At 43.6% G+C, this 6,564-nt stretch overlaps 1 pseudogene; it reads right to left on the bottom strand.

Annotated features, from left to right (window-relative positions):
* Positions 1–1,484: 1,484 nt before the first annotated feature.
* On the bottom strand, positions 1,485–6,306 carry LOC134584860 (serine/threonine-protein phosphatase PGAM5, mitochondrial-like; annotated as a pseudogene).
* Between the last annotated feature and the right edge of the window lie 258 nt (positions 6,307–6,564).

Genomic DNA, 6,564 nt, shown 5'->3' with positions numbered 1-6,564 from the left:
TGGAGATGGAGATGGAGATGGAGATGGAGATGGAGATGGAGATGGAGATGGAGATGGAGATGGAGATGGAGATGGAGATGGAGATGGAGATGGAGATGGAGATGGAGATGGAGATGGAGATGGAGATGGAGATGGAGATGGAGATGGAGATGGAGATGGAGATGGAGATGGAGATGGAGATGGAGATGGAGATGGAGATGGAGATGGAGATGGAGATGGAGATGGAGATGGAGATGGAGATGGAGATGGAGATGGAGATGGAGATGGAGATGGAGATGGAGATGGAGATGGAGATGGAGATGGAGATGGAGATGGAGATGGAGATGGAGATGGAGATGGAGATGGAGATGGAGATGGAGATGGAGATGGAGATGGAGATGGAGATGGAGATGGAGATGGACTACCTGTTGCTGTGGGTCAGCATCTTCTGATCTTTGCAGCAGCAGCATGGGCTGCTGCTTAACAGCAGTGGGGCCTGTGCTGGGGAGCCTGTCAGTGCTCTTTCCTGCATTCCCTCGGGCTGTTAGAGCCTGAGGGAATAGAATCTAAACACATGGCCAGCAGATTGCTTGCATTTGGGGTGGCACAGCATGATGTAGGGGGGCCATGGCACCACTCTGCCCACCCCCCCTAGCGACGCCACTGCTATTGAACTATATGAAAACTGGTAAACTGCTGTATTGTATATTTGTTATATCTAAATATTCACTGATTGTCATACATGTTACATTGTCACAATAAACTAAATTTTTATAGTTGGTTTGTAATGTGTGAAATACAAATCGTCTAATAAAGTCTACTCCAGGGTCTATAAGCTTTAAAATAGTGAGTAGCTCTTAGCATTAAATTAAGGGGAACAGTGCCAATATATCAATTCGATAATGTTAAGATCATCACCATATAAATATCCTCACATTGTCTAGTGGAAGGCAAGCAGGATCCCTGGTGGTTTAGTATTGTGTTCGGCACCAATATCAGATGCAGACCACTTTAACAGTTCCCAGTGCTCCATCAATGACCAAGAGCACTAGGGAGCTCTTGAGTAGCTGAAGGAGGTGCAGACCACAAATGCTCCCTCAATGAAGTGAGGGGGCTCAGCCAGGTGATGTACTCGTGGTTCAAGAAGTCAGGGAGAAAGAGTTCCAGGGCCAAACAGGACCCCACCAGCCCATGTCCAAACCCTAGGTGGAAGTCTTAAGGTTAATACAGTTCTGGTGGGAAGAGTAGCCGCAGTGGTCACACAAGGTATCTGCCAAACACAAACAAGATCAGATACTCCCTTTGAGTGGCTAGTCCACACGACCCACATACAATGAAGGATGAACTTTTAGTTCAAGTTCTGAACATATGGAGCGCTCAGAACATCTAGTACCTATGAGAAGTGTGAAGCCAGAAGCCACCAATACAATAATGAAAATAAGTAGGAAGTCACTTTATTTGCTTTTAATTAAGCAGTCCTGTCAACATGCATACAAATGGGTTGTTACATTGTTTTATTATAACTGCCCCTTATATTTAAGATACAGTATTTACACTAACCAAGCCAGGTAACTTCTTTCAACTGTACTTTGTTTCGCAAGAAGCCATTTGGACTAGGCAGACAAGCTATAGCTACAGGGTCTGCAATGTCGTACAGGTGAGCAATAGGAGGTGCCAAGCTTGAGTTGTAAAGCTATTTGGTGAACACAAGGCATTGTAACTCAGAACATGGTGCTGCATATTCAGAAACTAGAACCTTCATCTTAGTGCAGGGATGAGAAAAAATTATACTATCATTTGGTCCACCCATGCTGTGTGCAATATATGCATTGAAAGACTGCTTCAACTGGAGAGTGTCTATTAAACAGAAAGGTAAGGGAGTCATGGTAACTTGTGTGTCTCTAGGAGGACATCCAGCTCAGAGCTAAGCTCCCGTGAGTTTCCCCGGGGGCATAAAGCCAGCATCACCAAGCATCTTCAGTGACACATCATCATCAGGTTTTATCACCAGCTTTGTAATACTACCATGATAGAGAGGCAGTCGGAGCCAAGCTTCCGGTGGGAGTTGTAGTGCCCTGTAGATGAAGATATACATTTTGTCAGTATATGGAAGGCATAAGACAAGTTTGTACAATATAGGTCTTGAGGTGTTATTTTTAATGCTGTAAAGCAGGATTCCCCAAACTCTGGCCCCCCAGATGTTGCTCAACTACAACCAGGGCCAGGCAAGGTGTGCGGTTTCTGCTCCCCAGCTTAATGACACTGCGGCCGGAATATGACGTCATATTCCAGCCGCGGAATCATTAAGTAGCACGCGAGGGCGGGGGGAGCAGAGAAAGCACAGCTCCCCCAGTGGACGCCATCACAGCTCCCCCTGCGGCCACCAGCGCAGACTGCTGTCTGCCCTGCACAACCCCTGGTCACCCACAGGTAGTAGTAATGTGTGTCAGTGTGTCTGTCATTAGTGTTTTTTTTATTCACTTTTCCCCACGCCATGCTCGTCTCCCCTCCACTGGCACTGCCTCTATGGCTGAGATCATCAAGCTTGATGATCTCAGCCAATCCAATGCTTTGCCATAGGATTAGCTGCAAAAAGCTACACCAATCATCATCTCCTCATAGAGATGCATTGAATCACTGTATCTCTATGTGGAATGTTCAGTGCCTCCAGAGCGTGGAGGCCCTTAATGTAGAAACACAGGAAGCACCCCTAGTGACCGTCTGAGTGATTGTCACTTTGAAGCAATGCAAACACTGCCTTTTCTCTGAAAGGTCAGTTTATACATTAAAAAGCCGGCAGGGACAGGCTATAGACACCAGTACCACTACAATAAGCTGTGTGCGCGTTTGCTAGTGAGTGAGCTTGCTTGTATGTGAGCTTGTGTTTTTAATGTCAATGAGATCATTTATATCAATGAGCTTGTCTGTCTGCATGCGAGTATGCTTACTGTATAATTAAACAGTTACTCTGAAAGGACCAATATTTTATATTAGAAAAGAATCTCTCGACATAACCTTACATGGCGCAATGATTTATGGAGCTGGCATAAATTTTTTTCCAGGGCAGCTGTGTATCCCCTGCCGGCCCTGACTACAACTCTTATGATTCTATGAATTAAATTGTCTGAGAATCATGGGAGTTGTAGTTCAGCAACATCTGGAGGGCTGGCGTTTACGGAAGCCTGCTGTAAAGGCTGTCAGATTAGTACAGGCCATCCAATTACCACAAGATTTTATAACATTTGGATGAAAACCTGTTAAATAAGCAGCAAAGTTCATTATAGTAAAAATGGCACACAATTTTACAATACTGGATTCTCATTTCAATTTTGTATAGTTGTTCTGGGTTTAGTGTACTCCATTTACTTTGTTAAATAAGGGTGTTTAAAGAAAAACAAAAAATGCAGGTTAGGAATAGAGGGCCTGGAAGATACCTGTGGTGACCACAGAGGATTTAGAATGATAAGTGGAAGCAGTTTACCTGCATACAAAGTAGCGGATCACATTATCATGGCAGACTATTATTTCATAACTGTCTTTTGTTTGTTCTGGATCTGCACGGAGGATGTACTTCCTGAATGCAGCCTCAATGCGTGGGCCATCTTTAAAATACTAAGATGGAGACAACGACCAGGGTTAAAAGCAGAAACAGAATGCACACCAGAAACGCTTTAAAAATAGAGTCACCACTAGATATAGCTTACTGAAAGATCTGGTATCCACAGGAACTGGTCGGATTGGAGGTCCTTCGTGAAGCAGACTGGAGCTGCACATTTTAATATCTATAAGAAGATTAAAGAAAGCCAAACCACCAACAAAACAGCTCAATAACGGTTGTTCTGCAACTATTCAAAATATGCATAGGCAGCAAGAATTGGGATTTCAGAGGTCTACATGCAGCAGCCTAATCCCACATGTGCAATAGAGGGTCCAGTAAAACCTTTCCTTCCCCTGTACACATGGCTCACCTGGTAAATTCTTACTGATTATATCAGCAGTTTCTGTGGATCTGGTCAATGACGAATAAATAATGCAGCTAAAGTTATTCCCTTCACTTGCAAGAAGTGCCAGACGCTGTCCTGTTAGGCTGGCCTGTTCACGCCCTGTAGAAAGAAAGACAGCATGTAGCTTGTTAAAGGAACTAGCAAGTACCATAACCACTACAGCTGTTCTGGTGCCTAGAATGCCCCACCCCCTCCATTCCTGCAGCTTACACTCCTTCTCTGTACATCCTTCCAGATGTTTCAAGTTTATTAGAGACATTGGTTCACGGCTTTATGAAAGATAAAGTCACTCCATGTTCAATAAGTGGTAAAGGAAGACCCCAAATCCCAGTTTTATCCATAGAAAAACAAAAAACAAACAAAAAACAAACTAGATTTGTGTTACTGCATTTTTTCTTCTAAGGCCTTTAATTCCTACCCACCGGATTCTGAGTTGTATGCCTCACTATTCCCTTCAATAATGCATCAGAAAGCTACATTTGAAGAACCTAATTAAGCGGAGATTTAAATAGATGGTACTAAGAACTAGTAATGACCAGATTTAGACGATAGGTGTGGATCATTCTGAAACGTGGTGCATACAGGGTACAGTCACCAATACAATGTGCCAAAAACAAGACAGAACTGAAACTTTGTTTCCAGCTTGGCTATGCCATTTCTATTCAAATTTTGCACTTAACAGAAATTATCCCATTATTTCAATGTAGCAGCTAGGATGTTACAAACCCCAATATAGGATGCTGAGCAATCACATTGCAATGTTGGTTTTAAAAACTCGACTTCTGAGTAGGTTACTAAAAGGACAATTTAAAAAAGTCATCTTAGGTTAAATAACCTGCAGTTATCCCTGGAACAGTTAAATGAACTGCATGTTGTATTTGTTATGGGATCAGGAGTGCCCAGAAACCAACCTATTGTAAGTAGTGTAACACACCACCTCTTCCAGGTAGGATTTTGTCACAGATCCTGTAACCACAGCCTTCTAGGGTAATGAAAGTCCAGGACACATCCAGCTCTGTTTTCAGATTTGGTAAAATATATATAACACACGTGTTTCAAAAAGTGAAAAATAAACAAAACTCCTTGCTCTTGCTTGAGCACTTACTATACACAGCAAATCCCCATCTGGAATTGAGTGACTTTCCCACTCGCCAATTTACAAAATGTATACCTGCAAGACACCATTCCTCTGGCTTTTCCTCCACACCCTGCAGCATGCTGATCCCTTCTTTTAAAAGCCTGCTAGCTAATTGATCAGACACAGGTGAGGTGCAATTAGGCATAAGTGAAACTATTAAGCAAAATAAAAGTTCTGGTCTGACTGTTACTTAGCAGCTGGTGCTATTGGAGCACTGGCCCATCCGGTTCTCCAAGTGCTCCATGCCAGGGACCCATACCGTGGTTTGCAGAGTACCAATAATGCATCTTGCAAACCTAACATCTCTCCCTGGGACATTTAACTCTCAAACCTCAGGCTGCTGTTCAGTAACTCAGGCCAAATATATATGCCATCAACTACCACACCACATTTCCTCTCACAGTAGTCAGACATTTTAGAACAGTTTGAATTACCTGGGGTCCACCAGATGCTGGTCCCCGTTTCCAGCAAAGAGCTGAAAGCCTGCCCATGCAGTGTTGAGCTCAGGACAGCCAACAGAAGCTTCCCATCAGAAGTAGTGAAAGCAGTAAACAGCACCCAGCAGACCACATGAAACAAGTCAAACCAGTCTTGTTTGACTGCTTACAAATTGAGGGCACCATAATCACTACAGCACATGCTTGTGGTTACAATGCTTGAGTGTTCCTTTAATGCAGGGGTTCCCAACCCAGTCCTCAAGTACCCCCCTACCAGTCCAGGATTACCCTATTGTGTGTAAAGGGTTTTCTAAAAAACTCCTCAGACACAACTGGGTAATCCCTAAATCCTGAACTGTTAAGGGGGTACTTGAAGACTGTTGGGAACCGCTGCTTTAATGTGAAATGGATCACAATTTGTATCAGTCATAAACCAGGCAAACCGTCCTACGATAAAGTCTCTTCGCTCCCCACCCTGACAGTCACATCTATGATATGATCAGCTCCTGGAAACCAGAGGAACTCCCCAGCTGAGTAAAAGATATAAAAATTCTATTAATTCCTGCTGTGTTATTCAAAGCAGGTGTCTACAGCACTATACTTACCAATCCCAGTTCCAATCCCAGCGCCCAGGGATTATAGGTGGACATAGAAAACCAGAATCATCACCACTCTTTCCCACAGCCACAGAGGCAAAAACTGCAAAGGCAGAGCCACCAAAAGCAATCACAGCTCTCCGGAGAAACATGTTACCAAGAAATCAATCCCAGAATAATGCTAAAGCCACCACTGAGCCTGGAATTTATAGGTAGCGACTAGTTCAAACTTCCCACCCAGTTGTAGGCACTGTGATGTTACTGCAATTATGTAATTGTAGGGGACACATGGTGCAGATTGTTATAGCTAATAGGGGGCAGGAGATTCAAATAAATAGGAATGTGCTCTGTGTACTGCGCAAGCAGGGTAACTTGACCGTGGAATGTATCAAGAAATGATCAGAAATGAT

This window comes from Pelobates fuscus, unplaced genomic scaffold (genome assembly GCF_036172605.1).
Source record: "Pelobates fuscus isolate aPelFus1 unplaced genomic scaffold, aPelFus1.pri scaffold_44, whole genome shotgun sequence".
NCBI lineage: Eukaryota > Metazoa > Chordata > Amphibia > Anura > Pelobatidae > Pelobates > Pelobates fuscus.
Note: the sequence above shows the minus strand (reverse complement) of the source record. Positions and strands in the feature narration are given on the sequence as shown.